This window comes from Camponotus floridanus, unplaced genomic scaffold, assembly GCF_003227725.1.
Source record: "Camponotus floridanus strain SB8 unplaced genomic scaffold, Cflo_v7.5 scaffold37, whole genome shotgun sequence".
In the NCBI taxonomy this organism is placed as follows: domain Eukaryota; kingdom Metazoa; phylum Arthropoda; class Insecta; order Hymenoptera; family Formicidae; genus Camponotus; species Camponotus floridanus.
The window spans coordinates 1-13,285 of record NW_020229514.1 but is presented as its reverse complement, the minus strand read 5'-3'; the positions used below and the strand labels follow the sequence as shown (position 1 = coordinate 13,285).

At 27.0% G+C, this 13,285-nt stretch overlaps 1 long non-coding RNA gene across 1 annotated transcript; it reads right to left on the bottom strand.

Annotated features, from left to right (window-relative positions):
• Positions 1-10,790: 10,790 nt before the first annotated feature.
• On the bottom strand, positions 10,791-11,910 carry LOC112638792. The gene is made up of 3 exons (XR_003123165.1): positions 11,764-11,910; positions 11,344-11,414; positions 10,791-11,041 (listed from the first exon to the last, which is right to left on the bottom strand). It is a non-coding gene; the product is annotated as an uncharacterized LOC112638792 (long non-coding RNA).
• Positions 11,911-13,285: the final 1,375 nt, after the last annotated feature.

Here is a 13,285-nt window from a genome sequence, read left to right as displayed (position 1 = left end):
CTCATGCCTCCAATTTAAAACTCGATCAAAGCGCCTCTATATATAAAGCGTAGACGTTGAACTACATTCCAGCATTTTCCATAAAACTCAATAGATAATAATACTCAATAGATAACACGCTCTATTCAGAAATTGTGGTTCTATTCCGTGCTAGTGCAAAAGTGTCGGTAATACAAATGCTATGATACAAATGCAAGATATGTATTACAAATATTAAATAAATTTCCAATATAAATAAGTTTTGTGATCTTTCTCTTTCTCTCTTTCTCGTTCTTTCCAATTTATAAACTTTATATATTTTCATGAAACACGTATATGTTCTCATATAATAAGTTGTACATATACTACAATATAAAGCAATATATATCATTTTCAGAAGACATCATGAGAAGACCACACATACATACATATATTTCATACGCAACACATAATGCTTTTAAAAATAAATATAACATTAAATACATAAAAACTAAAATTTTTATATTTTTTTAATTTATCTTATTTAACGTAACTTAGAATTAATGAGATTTTTGCGAAAAAATCATATTAAGTTTGATATTTTCGAATATTTTACAATCAGATACAATTTTCTTATTTATTTATTAATAAGTAAAAATTATCCGAATTATATCGTGTTTGATGTCATTTTAAACGCGAAAATTTTGTTAATTTTTGTTTATTTTAATTACTTTTAAAAGATCAAGTAAAATATAAAATTTTAGTTTTTATTTTATAAATTAAAATCGCAATTATTTAAAGTCGCAAATTATTGTAGATAACGAAAAGTTCTCAACGTCATTGAAAGTGAGAGTGAGTAAAGAGCAAGTGAGACATATCATCAAGAGTTCCGAAATTTTTTAAAAAACACAAAACTTTCATTAATTTATTAAAATTAATTTCAAACCGTTAAAATAAAAGATAAAAGTTTCATTTTTTATTTTTTAATGGCTTTTTTATTTTTTAATGGCTGGCTTTCTCTGCAGTCTCATGGCAGATTATATCAGAAATCATACTTTAATTATTGCAGTACATCATGAAACAAATCAATCTCAAAATAATGGAAATATTTGCAGAAATATCAACAATTTGCAGATGAAAAATGATAGCATTTAATTAAAGTTAAATCAGAAAATAGGAATTATCCAGTAGTTGGTCCAGTACTTGTTTCACCAGCGCAAATCAGAAAACCAGAAGTACCGTCCAATGAGCCTTTCGATTTTATACAATATATAATGAATAAAAGAATGGTGTTGAAAAAGAAGAAATTACTGCCATTCTTTACTAAACTTCCGTCTTACAAAAGAAAATGGAATGTTGGATTTGAACGAACGAGAAACTCCGACGAAACGAAAATACAATTGTTAGCGAAATATGGAAAACTGCATTTTCTGACAGAAAAATATCCAGAGGCACAAATATTTTATAAACGAAAACCACGCGAAGATGAAACAATAGAATAAAGAAGCCGTATAATCATTGTACTTTTATGTATAAACGTTTCACAAAATAAAATCTTTATAAATGAAGTGTTACATTAGAAATATTAGTATTAAAGTAAAATTAAATATCCATGTGAGATTTAAAATTTTTTGTCCTTTTTCTTTGGAATTTTTTGTACTTTTTTTTTCTAAAGATTCTTTAAGCGAGAATTGCTTCTTTCGCAAAACTATTGAACAATTTGAATATTTGATGTTTTTTTAGTAGTTTAAATTTCGTGAAAAAATTCGAGAGAAAATTAGATTTTATCGTATTACTGCACATATCGATTAAATGCTATATCAAATATGTAGTGTAAATATTTTAATTTTTTTGTATACGATTTATTTTTTATTCTATCGATGTTTTCATAGTGATGCACCTTGAGCACTTTGCTTCATATGTTTGCAATAAAAATATATTAAAGCAAATTATTTTGCAAATTTATTATTCTAATTTTTATTTAGAAAGACTAAGATTAAAAAAGACGTATGAATTTTTTCAGATATTTCTATTGAAAAAAACGCATCAGATAAAACTGACTTTCCATTACATTTTAAATGTGCCAAAAGATTTGCTCTTTATTCCACTTACTGCAATAATGTACACTAAAAATGACAGATCTATATTAAAAATGATAGATCTATATTTAGTAGTTGGAAAGAAAGAGAGGAGAAATGAAAAGTGCATCTAGAGAATTTAAAAGAATAAAAAACAAATCTAAAAATAATAATACATAAAGATTAATATTATGTATTTTTTTCAGGAATGTGGGGCGCACATTTATGCATTTATTAATTTAGATGAGATTTACTTTAGAGCACATTCAGTATTTAACTTTAATTTTATTTTCTCTTTCTTATGATATATAAGTATAACATAAGTATAACATTACCTGCAAATGCTATCATTTTTGTGTGCTTACAGTGATACAGAAACAACATTACGAGTATTATATTTACAGATAACATCTGTATAATAAAAAAAGCATTAAAAGTCTAATGGTGAAAAAAGGGTAAATATTGTAGACCAGCATAAGTATCAACCAATTATTCCATCGCTCTGTTTCATTAGAGTTGCAATTTTCTTTTATAATATCATAAATATTATAAATAAGATAAAGATTTCAGTACGTTTCAAATAAATTTATATATTTATGTATGTAATACTGCGCACACATATTAAAAGGTGATAATATCGCAGTTATAATAAGATATAATCCTGGCAATGTAGTGATTTTTGGATCCTGAAAATAATTTAATTTGATTTATTTTTGAGAAATGCGCACAATACTTGAGAGCAAATTATTTTTGTGCCACGTATTACCTGTGTAAAATTCCACACACAGTATCATATTGTCTGCGGTATATGAAAAGTTTCATCGATGAAATAATGTGGTTGAATACAATTGAAATATAAGAAAAATAATATAGTACTTGTAATGAATAACGTTAATGTGGAATACATAAATATTTTATATTTTAATTTCATGTAATCGAGATGAGATAAGACACTCATGATTACTTTAAAAATGTATCCACAAATATCATGTAACTTCAATAGCTGCACATTCGTCAAATTAATCCTACTACGTTAAATGAATCACAGCAGCTTGTTTTAATTTAATCTAACCTAACCATATATATATATATATATATATATATATATATGTATATACATAAATATATATGTATATGTATATACATAAATGTTTCGTGTCACGATAAATCTTGTAAAATCATTGATCTTTAATAGTATCTCGTCAGTGAAAAAAAATGCTTTCGAATGTTACACTTTATGCAGCAAATTTTTTATATTGTTCTATTACAATTTTCATAACAGCAAAATATTTAATGCTTGATGCTTTATATGTATATATAATACAATGTGCTAAATTATAAAGTGTAACATAATTAAAAAGTATGTATAAAAAGTATAAAAAGTATAATACTACTATTATTAGTCGACTTAATTGCAAGCTATTCCTAATTATTACACATGTTTATCCGATGCATCTTCTTCTTCAATCTTTGCAATGTTGTGATCTGTCGCATTCCCAAAACTATAGGGACTCATGCTTCTTTCTTCTTATCGTTTTATCATTCTTTTACTCTCTTCCATCTTATTCAAAATATATAATAATTATTAATTAAGTATTATAATATATTATAATATAATATAATTATTATATTAATAATTAATATGTATAATATATATTAATATATAATATATATTAATAATGTATAATATAAATTAATATATAATATATATTAATATATATATATATATATATATATATATATATTAATATATATAATTAATTAATAATTACTAATATAATAATTATAATTACGGTATCTCTCTTAGTCTGACTCTTTCTCTTTGACCTATCCGGCATGGGTGACCCTACCAGTAATTAAGGCCGGTGTTTACACAGTCTTTAAAATCGTTTTAAGTAAAATTTAGAAAATGTTTGTTATTTCATTGAGACTGAACAGAATTTTAAGATGCGATCTAAGATTATATTTAAGATGATTAAATATAAAAACAAATTGAATAAATACCGGCCTACGTTACCGCCGGCATAGCTCTCCGGATCATTAGAGTACTCAAACCTCCTCACCCGGCAAATGCCTTCGTTAAGGTGGAGATACCATCGAAGAGGTACAATTTTTTTATTTTATTTTCTTTTAATATAATGTAGGTTTTTCAAATTTTCCAAATAGAAAATATAATACAAAGGATGTATAAAATATACATATATTATATATATATTATATAATTATAAAATATTATAATGCATAATTACATAGTTTGCAGTCATATAAAAATATATTACAAAATATATATTATAATTATAGTACAATTTATAAATTGGTATCAACATCAAATAAATATGTATTCGAATTTATTCAAATATTTTCAATAATACGGATAATGATGTTGAGAGCACACACACATTCTTGGACTTACAATAATACTATATATATAGAAAGAAAAAAAAGGAAAATTCGGAGAATAAAATAATTTTTCGAAAAATGAAGATATATTTTCCATTTTTCGACATTTATTCAAGATTTATTTTCTATTTACAAGTTACAAATATTTTTTACACATATTTTTGTTATCATTTTCATAATAGTATAACTTAATATATAATATTTTATTTTAACTCTAAATACAATAGAGTTATAAAATATAAATTAAAAAATTAATTTAATATATAATAATACAATCAAATTAAAAATATATAATGTATAACAATAACAATAATAAAATATATATACATAATACACACACATATATATATATATATATATATATATATATATATAATGCATAAAATTGTTAATACATAAGATAATACACAAAATTTTTCGTTGAAAATATATAGTGTAATACATAACAATAAAATAATATATATAATACATAAATATTATATAATAAATATTATATATAATACATAAAAAATTGTTATGTAGAATATATACATACTTACTTTACTATATTACATGAAAATATCCGCAATACGTACAACGTAAAATTGATTAGAAATTTTTAGAAAATTTTTAGATTAGCGTAGCTGATAATCTATCGCGACTAAAAAAATCATTAATAAATTTCTCGCTTGTGTTCCTCTCAATTAAGAAAAAGTAATTTTAATGCGAAATTTTAATTCATTTTATAAGATTTTTTAAAAGAAATGTTTGATGACGCGGAAAGATAAGTAAAACTTTGATGTTACCCAACAATTAAATCAGAGAAAAAATTAAATTTCGCGGTTTAAATTTCGCGAATATATATGATAAATAAATAAATTAATAATAACAGTAATATTTAACCATAACAATACACATAATTTCTATAATAATCGGAATACAACGGAATAATACGTGCGCAATATAATTATTATCATTTTGTGCGACAATAAAAATATTGCAACATTAGAGACGCATTTCATATAATTTGCACAATATTATAATATACGTAAGGAATCAAACGCGGATGCAGAATCTAATAGTCGATTTCTTTTCAAATATACAATTTCATGTAAATTTCGCGATCAAAAGTAAAATATATATCTTGTTCCGCGAACAATTGCAAACAGGCTAAACTTTAATATCCTTATGCCTTAAAATAATCGCGTTATCGCCACGCTCAATGAAGAATAACTGGCCCAACGATTAAACCAGATCAAAATCCCTCTGCCGAATGACAGCCGCTGGTTAATATCTGATAGAGAGAAGAACGATCCTAAAAGTGGGAAGCGACTTCAATTTGTCTTATTTCTTCTATTTCGGATCTCGCGAAATCGATGCACAACGGATAGTTAAGTGATTCATTAAACATCAGAAGCTTCTCTACAAGAAAGAACGAAACCCCGATCTTCCTGACTGCTCCCGATAACAGCGATTTTGGCAGCGGATTAACGACTGTTACCCTTCTTATCATTTTCAATATATAATATTAAAATTCGCGTAAAAAACATCTTCCATTTTAAGAAATCTTTTCTTTTTACTAAAAAATGTGTGTGACTGGATATAATAGTTTTTATATACATGTTACAATCAAATATATTTAAAGGTAAAATGAAATACATGCGCTTTTATCGTTGCTTGATTAAATGTGTGAATAATAATAATTTTAGGGTACCAAATTTGTTCAAAATTCGAGACAAATCAAATCTGATAACAGCAAGATTAAAAAAAAATTCAACTTGAATATTTAGCAACATCAAACGAAAGATTATCAAGAAATTAATTTTTCTATTGCATTTAACAGTTAAGACTTAGCACGTAACAATAATTTGCAGATATCTTACTGATATCAGAGTACCCATTCGATTTGTCTCGAATTTTTTTATTAATCACACATTTTATATTATATCATGCATTCCTAATATATTATTAAGAATAATATTAAAAAATAGTTTTTCAAATATGTCACAATTTACGCACATGTATTTTATTATATGTACACTCTTATCTAAAATAAACTAATTATAATATACATAAGATAGTGGAGCATCCAGTAATTCCTGCAAGTGGTTTCTTAAAAGAGACCAAAAATAAAATTAATTCAAAATTAATTAATAAAATATACTTGTTTGTAACCATAATTTTTCAAATAATAAAAATTTTGCACAAAAAAGTTTGCGCAAAAACTTATTAAATTAAATTTATATTTGAAAAAGTGAATTTTATCTATTATATCCATTTTTGAATTATTATTTTCATTATTAAAATAATAGTGATATTAATAGGAGGATATTAATGGAAGAACATTTTTAACAAAAAGAGAAAATATATCTTCTCTCAAAGTATAATGAATTTTGTAATTCGATTTCAAACAATGTACGGTGATTGTCGTTAAATCACTGCCAAAACAGTTGTTTCTAGGAACTGCCACGAAAACCTGGGTTTAATTCCTACTTTGTAATGAAACTTTTAATTTTCAATGAGGCATCGAACTAAGCGTTGCGGATAGATCTCACAAAAACAGGCGAGAAATAACTTTCCGCAATGAAAATCGTTTCGATTCTCCGCCAGTACAAACCGCACATTTGCTAGCGTCCACCTGACATGAGGGACAGCGATAAGGCTTCTTCGTCGAGACAGCGATCACATCCAAAAACGTGAAAAGAACGCAATTGTTTGCAATATAATTTATTATAAAATCGTAAATCAATAAATCGTAATCTATAAATATTTAACGCGATGCGAAATTCTCGAAATACATTATATTAAAAACGATAATCAAAGAAAATTATTTTGTTTTATAGATTTTAATTTCCGCATGATTGATAATGTTTAATATTTCGCAATATTTTATTTTCGAATATACTTGTGTTTTCTATAATATTAAAAGAATGACAAATTTTACGTAAAAAGCTAATATCTAATTATTGTGTTAACATCGTGTTCTTCTTGATTCACTTTTATTTAATAATCTTTATATTATGTAAAAAAATTTTTTTTATGGTATTTGCGCGATTACGAAAGTTTCTCGAATTTATTAATAATCTTTTAGTATAAAAAATAAGCTATCCAAATATTTGAATAATTTTGCAATAAAAATATTCAAATAAAATATATCAAATGTGTTAATTAAACAAATTTTGTTATTGTACGTATTCACCTAATTTCGTGTAATGTACAATAGATTTCTTTTACATTATTACAACTAGATTATAATTTCTATACAATTGCAAAGAAAATTATGAAAAATAAAAAATAATATAAATACAATTTATAGATATAATTATAATGTTAATTACAATTTAATAATTGATGCTATTAGTATCAATATTCTCAACATAAGAAAATTGCAAAATTTTTATTATTTAAAATAATTATTCAATGATAATCAATGTATATGATTTCAAATAAGTTAGAAAAAAAAAATTATTTAAAATGAATTACTTTTGTCTCTCAATATTTTATCAAATAAATATTATCATATTAGATACTAATAACATTCACCTTTGAATTTAAAATTGTATAATTTAAAAAAAAATACAATTTTTAGTAGTGATAAAATAAAATATTAATACAATTTACAAAAAATAAAATATTAAATTTAGTACATGTTATACGTATAATAAAATGCAACTTAAATGTACATTATGTATTTAAGTTACATTTTTTACATTTTCCATACATTAATTTTTTTTATTTTTATTTATAGTTTTTTTATAATTAATTTCAATTCTTTATATATAATTTATTTAATTTTATATGAAATAAATTATATATATATTTAATTTTTATATGCCCTAATAGCCCTAACAATCTTAACAACCCTAACAGACCTAATAGCCCTAACAAGCCTAATACAGACCCCTAAAAATAACATATTTTTATGTTTTTTTTCTTGAAAATAAATTTAATTTTTATATGCTTTAATAGCCCTAACAAACCTAATAGGCTTAACAAACCTAACAGTCCTAACAGCCCTAATAGACCTAACAAAAACCTAACAGCCACGGCCACCCTACTTGCTGGCTTACGCCAGCAGAACGATCAAGTGAAATTTGGGGAACCCTAATTAGGAATCCGCGATAATGAAAAATTTAGGAAGCCCTAACCGGAAATTCGCGATAAAAGGAAGCCTTAGCGGCGCAACACATCTTTTGGCCAATATTGCCAATATTGATGTATTTTCCAAGCCAGTTATCTCTGCTTCTGGCTATATTCATTTTGACGACTATTTGTTTAGTCGTCGACTATTCGTACGATCGTACGATATTATGATCGTATTTTAACGTGCGTCATTTAGTCGTCAGAAATCGCAAAATAAATTATCATGCATAAAATATAATTAGCATGCATTTTAACTCTCGGTCGGCGGGTTGCTTATAAATATTTTTATTTTTTAGATTAAATATTTAGAAATTAAAAATCTATTTTTAAAATCGTTTTGTAAAAGTCTGTGTGTCCATATATATATAATGGAAATAAATATTTCATGTATGTCTGTATCTATTGTTATTTTACAAATATTTTTTCTTTTACTTTAATTTTTACACGTATTGTCCCGCCAATCAAGAGTTAGAAGCAACGGATTTCTTCATGCATTTACAAATCCTTTGCTTCAAAATAAAAAGTTGTCACTTACCGGCACTGATGCGCAACAGCGGAATTGATATTGAAGCTATGTTGTCTGTAACATACAAATATAAAATGCAAATTATATCAATGTTCAAAATAATTAATATTTTAAGAAATTATTATTGGACTCATTGAATTTTATATCCGATGTACGCAATTATAAATAGATGTATAAATATGAAATAATTTTATAAGTAATTAATTTTTTTAAGAAAAAACTTTTATAGAAAGAATTAGTATAAAAATTTGTCCAATTTTTTCATGTTTAAATCATTTATATAAATCAAATTAATTAATTAATTAATTTATATAAAATTAATATAAATAATAATACACACCATCAGGTTGTTCCGCTGGTGCAAGATGCCTTTCCTAGGCCTGCTCCTCCTCTCAGATCATCTGGATTGGTTACATCTATAACATACACATAGAAAATCCAAATTATAATAACGTCCAAAACAATTAATATTTCAAAGAATTATTATTGTATGTATTGTGTATCTTATATTCAATCCATATAATAATAAGTAGGTTCATAAAATAATTCTATAAATTAAAGAAAAACATTATTAACAATTCTTTAATAATTTTATAAAAGCTTATATCTTTACAAGAGATTATAGCTTTTATTTAAAAATCTTTTTCTCTCTTATTTAAATCATATAAATAAACAAATCAAATGAATTGTTGCGATTAATTGTTTGATTTAAATTATAATAAATATATTTAATATTTAATATATAATTGCAAATAAATAAACTATTTACCAGAAGGTTGCTCTGCCGGAGCCTGATGCCTCTCCTAGGCCTCCTCCTCCTCTCAGTTAGACGCGCGATACTTAACGGCACTCCCGCACTCACGAGCGATATTTTTATATCGCTATTTTCGCACTTTTACGCGCGATACTGAACGGCACTCCCTATTCACGGCACGTACTATTCGATACGATTAAAAATTTTCTGTTTTGTCGCGCGATGTATATATTTAATATATATATACTTTAAACGGCACTCCCGGTTTTGGTACGAGCGAAAATCCCGTTTCACTTGTGAAAGTGGGATTGCGAAAAAGTCCAACGCGAAAACGCGGTAACGCGATGACGCGAAAAAGCTAAACGCGAAAACGCGGTAACGAGACGCCGCCGTCCGCGACACGTTGACGGCACCGACGACGAAAAGTCGACGACGCAATATATATATATATATATATATATATATATATATATATATATATGTTTTTTTTCTCTGAAAATAAATTTAATTTTTATATTCCCTAACAGCCCTAACATCCCTAACAGTCCTAACAGCCCTAGCCGCCTTACTTGCTGGCTTACACCAGCAAAAATTCGCGATAAGGTGCAATTTGGGGAGCCCTAATCGGAAATTCACGATAAAATTTAATCGCGCAACACATCTTTTGGCCAATATTGACCATGTATTTTTCAGGCCAGTTATCTCCACTTCTGGCCATTCATTCTGACGACTAATTTGTTTCAAAAACGATCATGCGATATTATGATCGTTTCTTTACGCACGTTTTTCAGTCAAAAATTACAAGTTATAAATTATCATGCATAAAAGATAAAAAGCATGCATTTTAACTCTCGGTTGGCAGATTGGTTAGAAATATCTCTATTTTATAGATTAAATATTTGTCGATTAAAAACCTATATTTTTATAAAATTGTTTTTTATAGAGACCGATATATAATAGAATTTTAGAATATTCCATGTATGTCCATCATACAATTGCAACAAAAATATCATCTGTCTTTATTAAAAATATTTTTCCATTACTTTTTCACTTTAATTTTTACTCACGTATTGTCCCACCAACGGAGAGTTAGAAGCAATGGATTTCTTCATGCATTTATAAATCCTTTGCTTCAAAATAAAAATGGTTGTCACTTACCGGCACTGATGCGCAACAGCGGAATTGATATTGAAGCTACGTTGTCTGTAACATACAAATATAAAATGCAAATTACATCAATGTTTAAAATAATTAATATTTTAAGAAATTTATTATTGGATTCATTGAATTTTATGTCCGATGTGCGCAATTATAAATAGATATATAAATATAAAATAATTTTATAATTAATTAATTTTTTCAAGTAGAACCTTTAGACAGAATTATATAGAAAGAAATATTACAAAAATTTTCCCAATTTTTTCTTGTTTAAATCATTCACATGAATCAAATTAATAAATTAATTCATTCATTTATATACAATTAATATAAATAATAATATTCACCATCAGGTTGTTCCGCTGGTGCAGGATGCCTCTCCTAGGCCTGCTCCTCCTCTCAGATCATCTGGGTTGTTCTATAACATACAAATAGAAGATCTAAATTGTAATAATGTTCAAAATAATTATTATTTTAAAAATTATTGTATGTATTGAATTTTATATCCGACGCATATAATAATAGCAGATTAATAAAATAAAATATTACTAATAATTCTTGAATAACTTTATAAAACCTTTACAAGATTATAAATTTTATATAAAAATCTTTTTCTTTAAAATTCGTATTTAAATCATATGAATAAAAAAATCAAATTACGATTAATTGCTTAATTTAAATTATAATAAATATATTCAATATTTAATTATATATATATATATATATATATATATATATATATAATTGCAAATAAATAAACTATTTACCAGACGGTTGCTCTGCCGAAGCTCGATGCCTCTCCTAGGCCTCCTCCTCCTCTCAGTCTTAATCGCGCGAAACTTTTAGCGGCATTCCCGCACTCACGTGCGATATTTTTATATCGCTATTTTCGCACTTTTACGCGCGATACTGAACGGCACTCCTGCACTATTCGATACGATTAAAAATTTTCTGTTTTGTCGCGCGATGTATATATTTAATATATATATACTTTAAACGGCACTCCCGGTTTCGGTACGAGCGAAAATCCCGTTTCACTTTTACAAGAGTCATCTTCGAGTCAACAGGTTGGGAATTCAACGCATCTTACCTCCGAACAAGAGTTAAGTCCGAAACGGAAGAAAACTATCGATTGATGGAATCAACGCGAATGGAGTTCACTCGACTCTTGTCCGCGCCTAATATCCTATCTCAGACGGAACAAGAAAAGGGATCCATTAACGACGATTCCAAGCAATCGATCGAATCCTAACCGATCCGTACCGAACTGGAGCCAGAAGCAGAGCGTGACCTCAATCAGCCGGACTTTTGAGCAAAAGCTCAAAATCGCGCGCCCACATACACAGTACTGGCATCCGCATGCGCGCCGGCATCACCTAAATGCCGCGTTGCACCAGGCGTGAGACAAAGATCGTTGCAGCAACGACTCAATGAACATCCCAGTTAATTGACGTCGGAAGATGACAACTCGATGACATATAAATGAAATTGGGATTGCGAGAAAGTCCAACGCGAAAACGCGATGACGCGATGACGCGAAAAGCTAAACGCGAAAACGCGGTAACGAGACGCCGCCATCCGTGACACGTTGACGGCACCGACGACGCGAAAGGGTACTTAGCTTCCTCTTCAGACTCCTTGATATTTATTCTAAATTAAAAAATTTAAAATAAACTTCAAGGCACCATCCAAGTACTAAGCCCTCCCACCGCGACAAGGTGTACCCCATGGGAGGGTTATATTATATATAATTTTATATATAATATAATATATAATTAATAGATATATAATTATAAATCTTCTTTATAAAACTCAAAATAATTTATTTTGTAAAACTAATTATTATGCGTAATGAATTTGTTGTTTTCATTATTGATATATATATATATATATATATATATATATATATATATATATAATGGCAATACATGTATATTAATTCGATTATAGTCGAAAGTTTAATATAATTGAAAGTCACGATTATAATTAATTTCGTTTAATTAATAATTAATTTAAGAATTATACGACGTATTTCGCACTACGATCTTTATTGCTCGAGTGTCGCTTATATGAATGATACGAAGGCCATACGTTGTTACGGGGGGGACTGAAAGGCCCCGCGCCTATTGTTTTTTGACGGGGGTTCAAGGGGCCCGGAATTGCCATGTTTATTGTTCGGTTTCCCCCCGTTTTCCATTTTTTTAAATCCCCCCGGGGGGGAAAAAAAAAAAAAAAAAAAAAAAAAAAATATTATTTTGTTTATTTTTTTACCATTGTATTAATTCTCCC